The sequence below is a fragment of the Gossypium arboreum genome, chromosome 9, assembly GCF_025698485.1.
Source record: "Gossypium arboreum isolate Shixiya-1 chromosome 9, ASM2569848v2, whole genome shotgun sequence".
Lineage (NCBI taxonomy): Eukaryota > Viridiplantae > Streptophyta > Magnoliopsida > Malvales > Malvaceae > Gossypium > Gossypium arboreum.
In genome coordinates, this window is record NC_069078.1 from 52,785,297 (window position 1) to 52,791,695 (window position 6,399).

Sequence of the window (6,399 nt, forward strand, 5' to 3'; positions counted from 1 at the left end):
GGGCACGCCGACATTTCCCAACAAATTCATCACTTCTCGTTTTAATCCGGCCACCAAGACACCTCTCGCAAGTCTCAGATAACTTATTCCTCCAGATGCATGGCACAGAGTCCACCATGTGCCTCTTTCGTAATTAATCGCCTCAAATCTCCAGATGCACCTCCTTGAAGAGTTTTCTACCTTAACCGAATGACCCAAAGGACTTATCACAGACACCCTACATACGTCTCCTCGGAATGCACACCCAAGACTTTAAATGTTATATGCCACATATGAATGGGTTGATCCCACATCAATCGAGCAAAGATAAGGTACACCATAGATAAAAACGCATCAGCTTATGACATCAAAAGGCCACCCTCTTCGCGGCGATGAGCAGCATACACCAAAGCTGGCTGACGAGCATCCGTGTTACCAATACCTCTGCCGGGTGCCCCACGTCCAAGGCCACTACCACCGCGACCTTGTCCACGACCTCTTGGCAGCGGCGGTCCATCCTCATGAGTTGAGCCAACAGACATGACCCCTTGTTCGCCACCGAGCTCGAGTGGCCCTCCTAGGACAATCCTTAATCCTATGCTCCTTAGACCCACAACGAAGACAAGCCCCAGAATGCTTCCAGCACTCTCCTTGATGCGTTTTGCCGTAATCCCCACAAACTTGCGGTCTACCTGTGTTCACTCTTAACATTTCGATTTGAAAGACTTGTCGGTCCAAAGATCCCTCCTGAACCGATTCTGATCCCTATCGCGATTCTTCCGTTCGGTTTGCTTTACCTCCTCGGCTATCTTAGCCTTCTCTACCAGTGCAGCGAAATCTCGCTCTCTTTGCGGAGCTATGAGCACACTTAACTCATCTCTGAGGCCATCCTCAAAACAAACGCTGCGCTCGCATTCAGTGGAAACGATGCCATTAGCATACCGACTCAATCGTAGAAACTCTGCCTCATATTCAGCGATGGTCTTATTTCCCTGAGTCAGATTCAAGAACTCCTTTCTGCGTGCATCCACATAGCTAGCTCCAACATATTTTGCCTTAAAGGTCTGTTTGAACAGCTCCCATGTTACCCTCTCAGCTGGGGTACCTTCTCTCATAGTAATCCACCATTGATACACTTCATCCCGCAGCAACGACACCGACCCTTTCAACACGCTCGCTTCATCGAGCAGTCCAGTCGCCCATGATCCGCTCTGTGGCTTCCAACCAAGATTTCACCACATTTGGGGCCACCCAGACACGCCCTAAAATCTCGGCTCATTGGTTCAAGTCGTTCGAAATGGACCCCTATTCATGGGCTCGACGTTAGCTCCGCCACCCTTTCCAAAACCCTCAACATGGCCTGAGACAAAGCGTCATCCCCTGCGGCCCGATCATACGGCCCATTTTCATTAACCGGTGGTGGACGTACCTCGCCAGCTGGCATGTGTTTAGATGACGCAGATCCAGCTTGAGTGCTACTTCGGCCTCGACCACGGCCTCTTCCCCGAGTAGCCCTTGCACTCATAACGATTTATCTAATTACGAATTTTATGACATTAGTTTACTGGTTTCACTATTTATTACAGAATGTCTTATGAACAGATAGAGTTTCAGAGTTATTTTCGCGCAATCACAGTTTAGCTACGGTCCCAGTTTTGTAGCCCTAATACTACATTATCAATAGCACTATCTCTAAGGCTCAAGATTATCTACAAGATTATTTCCAATCCGATTCAGTATAAATATTTAAAGCAGAAAAAGAACACTTACAGACTTGGTGCCGGGGATTCAGCGTGCCACTCCTTTATCAGTCCATAAAAACCCATGTTTTTGTTTACCGAAAATAAAAAGATTTGATTTGAGAACACTTTTATTTTAAAACTATTGATTTAACCCTGTTTAACAATAGAAAAACTTGAACATTCTTTGAAGAACTTACCATTTCCAAAAATACCCTTCTTAGGCCTAAGTTTTTGAAAAGATTTTCGGACCCGATCCACAGCCGAGTTGTTGCAACCAGGCTCTGATACCACTAAATGTAACACCCCAAACCCGCCTAGATGATATGACCGAATCGATGCGCCACATCAGGCGCTCAAAACATTCCAGATTACTTAGTTTGGAAAAAACTTAGTTGGTGTTGTAAAAGGTACTTTTAAAAGTAGGTTAAACTCAACTAAGTCGTGCACCGGTAGGAAACCAGAAGAAGAGGAGGTGAGTCCGTCGGACTGCTTAAATACCAAGCTCCCTTCGGATCCAATCCTAGACATGCACACCACCATTGCCACACTCTAATCATCTCGTATAACTTTTGCGAAAACCGTGTGATTATGCCCATCTTAAGAAAATGATTAAGGTTGAAAAACGTTTGCTTAAAATATTTATTCTCTTGGAAAACATTTACTTTGCGCGTCATCGTGATCTTTTAAAACAAGTAGTTTTTATAAAACGAACCCTAGTGCTAACCAGTTTAATAATCCCCAAAATAAAATTAATTAAAAAGAGCGGCCTTATTACAACTTTGAGCATAATAAAAATAATCCAAATTAAATGCTAAACTTATTTAAAATCAGCAATCAATCTTCATGGCCACTCAATCCCGCCACTCCAAGTCCACCAACTAGGCTCACCGCAAGGATGGAAGAGGAAGGGTGAGTTTGGGAAAACTCAGTATACGTAAAACCCATCCAAAGCCCAAATCAGCTCGAGCCCATTGGGCCTAAGCCCTATTCAGATAATAAAGACACAAAGGAACAAAGCCCTTTTCGAATACAGAGAAAGGCCTTAGCCCTTTTTAACATAACAAGATGGCCCATAGGCCCGATTCAAGAACATATGTAACAATATCAAGAATGAATGCAAGCCCAACTGGGAGACTACTCAACCCACCAACCGCTACACCGCCTGCATCAAATTTCTACACTCCATGTGGGGAATATCTCAACCCACCCAAATTTACACTCCACAGCTAAAAGAAGAACGCTCAATTATCATCGATTGAGGCAAAGCCTCCAAGACGTGGATGAACCACATTCAGTACTTCCTCCATCAATACCCCAATCCCATGCAACAAATATTAATAAATGCATATCATGTAAAATACAGTATTAATCAATCATGCAGTTTAACCAATTTAAACCCTAGGCGTATTTCGGTAATTATGCTCTTTAAGGGTAATTTCGTACTTATGCAACTACACACGTTATTCCAGTAATTCTTAACAATCATATGCAATTTGATTCTCCCATCTAACTGACATGCTACTTTGCCCATATTTTACCCATATTGGTCCGTAAGCCCATTGGGCCCAGTTTTGGCCCATCGAGGCCCCTTTTTCCGAAATACGCTAAAATGTCACACGAACCTCCTTACCACTTTGCGGTGCTAGATCTAACATTTACTCTATGTCTTGAGAGCATTCGCATACTCACAAGCCTATGAAATGCCGGAATTTCGGCATTTCGGCTTTTGCCGAATTGAACTAAGGAAGGGTGTTCGGTACACACCTGATTCGCGACGACTGCTACCAAGATCCCTTTCGATGTCCTACAATTGATTAGCACAGTTCTTATTTACAAACCATAATCACTAAACCCCAAAACTTACTCATCCATGCTCAAACCATATCCCTAAAAGCCTTTGAAACCTTACCTTCTTTGCCAAAAACGGTAGCTAGCTCTGAATCGGATTGCTCCAACAACCCACGCCTTTAATCCAACACTTAAGAAGACACTAATCATTAACAGAAAACGTCAGTTAAAAACCCTTAGAGCCACATGCCCAAATCGACAGCCTCCCTAATTTTAGGGACTTCGACTTTTCTTAACTTTGCAAAATAAGAACAGATCCGAGATGATAAGTACTTACCCTTACTCCTACTTGATTTCCTAGCAATCCGGTGTAGATTTAACCTTAGAACAATGGTAAAACCGAATCCAAGGGTTGATGAAATTTCGCTATAAGCCCCAAACCAAAGGGTACTTGACTTTTGGGTGGTAAAGGAGATGGAGATATGAGGCTATGACCTTGAAGAAGAATTGCCGTCAGTATCTAGGATTAAGATAAGATAATCGAGATTTAATAAAAACAAAGAACATAGAAGAACACGGCTTTGAAGAAATCGCACAAGCAAAGGATCACGTGATTTCGCTTTTATGGATTCGCAAAAGTATTGATGAATAGCAGGTATGATGAATGGTTTTGAAGAAGAAAAATAGAAAAAATAAGAATAGGGGAGGTGGTAGTTTCGGCTAGAGAGGAAGAAGAGAGAAAAGAAAAACCCTAAGGTGTTTCAGCAAAAGAAAACGGCACCACTTAACACCCTAAGTGCCGAAATACTAACCTCAAAACCCTCTGTCGATTTTTCCCTCTTCAATTCCCAAAATTCGACCAACTCTTAGCCTCTCTCCTAATCCCTTAAATATCTCCCCTTATCCCTCCTTAATCCAAGCGTTTGGACTGATCCAAACTCTCCTTTAGCAGAATCCACTTGGACTCCAACACTTACCCCTCCTGCACTTTAAAATAAATGCATCTATTTGCCAACACAGGGAATCGATCCCATGCCTTCCCCACTGCTCCACACGCCACTTTTCTAGGAGCCTAGTGGCGTCACCCTTGCCACTTTACCAAGGCTCTTTTTGTGATGCAATTTACCCACAACTCCACTTAAGGGCCACTTAGCCAGAACCCCTAACTCCTAAGTCTAAAATTCCAAAAATTCAACTGGGTTTTGGCCAACTCATGGGCCTTCCATAAGCTCATTTACTTACTCAAAATATTAATTCCACATCCAAATACAAAATTTTAAAATCTTTACAAAATATTGAAAACCGCGAATAAATCCGAAAATCAGGATGTTACAACTCTACCCTCCTTAAAGAAATTTCAGCCTCGAAATTTTACCTTATCAGAACATTTGAGGGTACTGTTGGCGCATAGCCTCCTCAGTCTCCCAAGTAGCTTCTTCTTTGCCATGGTTTCTCTAAAGTACTTTCACTAGTGGAACTGATTTCCTTCTCAACATCTTGACGTCACGATCAAGTATTTGCACAGGTTCCTCTTCGAAAGTTAAATCTGACTGCACCTCGATTTAGAATCGGTATGATATGAGTTGGGTCGATCGATACCACCAAAGATGGATACATGAAAATGTCGTGGATACGATGCGATTCGTGGTAACTCTAGTGATAAGCCACCGGTCCAACCCGCTTAACAATTCGGTAAGGCCCAATAAACCGTGGGCTCAACTTACCCTTCTTACCAAATCTCAAAATTTTCTTCCAAGGGGAAACCTTCAAGAAAACCATATCCCCAACAGCGAACTCAATCTCTTTACACTTCAGATCCGCATACGACTTCTATCTATCCGATGCCACCTTTAATCGTTCCCTTATCAGCCTAACCTTGCTTTCAGTGTCTGCCACCAATTCCGGTCCAAGCACTCGTCGTTCACCTAACTCTGTCCAACACGTCGACGTACGACATCTTCGCCCATAAAGCGCTTCATATGGTGCCATCTGAATACTTGCTTGATAGCTGTTATTGTAGGCAAACTCCGCCAATGGCAGGTAGTCCTCCCAACTTCCACGAAAATCAATGATACAACCTCTCAACATATCCTCCAGAACCTGAATAACCCTTTTCGACTGTCCATCTGTCTGTGGGTGAAAAGCAGTGCTAAAATCCAATCGTGTACCCAACGCTTCCTGCAACTTCCGCCAAAATCGAGATGTAAACCTAGGGTTTCGATCAGAAATTATCGACACTGGCACCCCATGCAGTCGCACTATCTCCGCCACATATAACTTGTCCAACTTTTGCAGTGAGTAGTCGGTACGAACAGGTATGAAATGAGCAGATTTTGTTAACCTATCCACAACCATCCACACCGAATCTTTCTTGGTGGGTGTCAAAGGTAACCCACTCACAAAGTCCATTGTTACTCTTTCCCACTTCCATAACGGAATTTTCACAGGTTGCAATAATCCCGAAGGCAATTGGTGCTCGGCCTTAACTCGCCGGCACGCCGACATTTCCCAACAAATTCAGTCACTTCTCGTTTTAATCCGGGCCACCAGTACACCTCTCGCAAGTCTCGGTATAACTTATTCCCTCCAGGATGCATGGCACAGAGTCCACCATGTGCCTCTTTCAGAATTAACTGCCTCAAATCTCCAGATGCACCTCCTTGAAGAGTTTCTCTACTTTAACCGAATGACCCAAAGGACTTATCACAGACACCCTACATACAGTCTCCTCGGAATGCACACCCAGTACCCCAGAAATGTTATATGCCACATATGAATGGGTTGATCCCACATCAATCAGAGCAGTATAAGGTACACCATAGATAAAAAACGCATCAGTTATGACATCAAAAGGCCACCCTCTTCAAGGGCGATGAGCAAGATACACCAA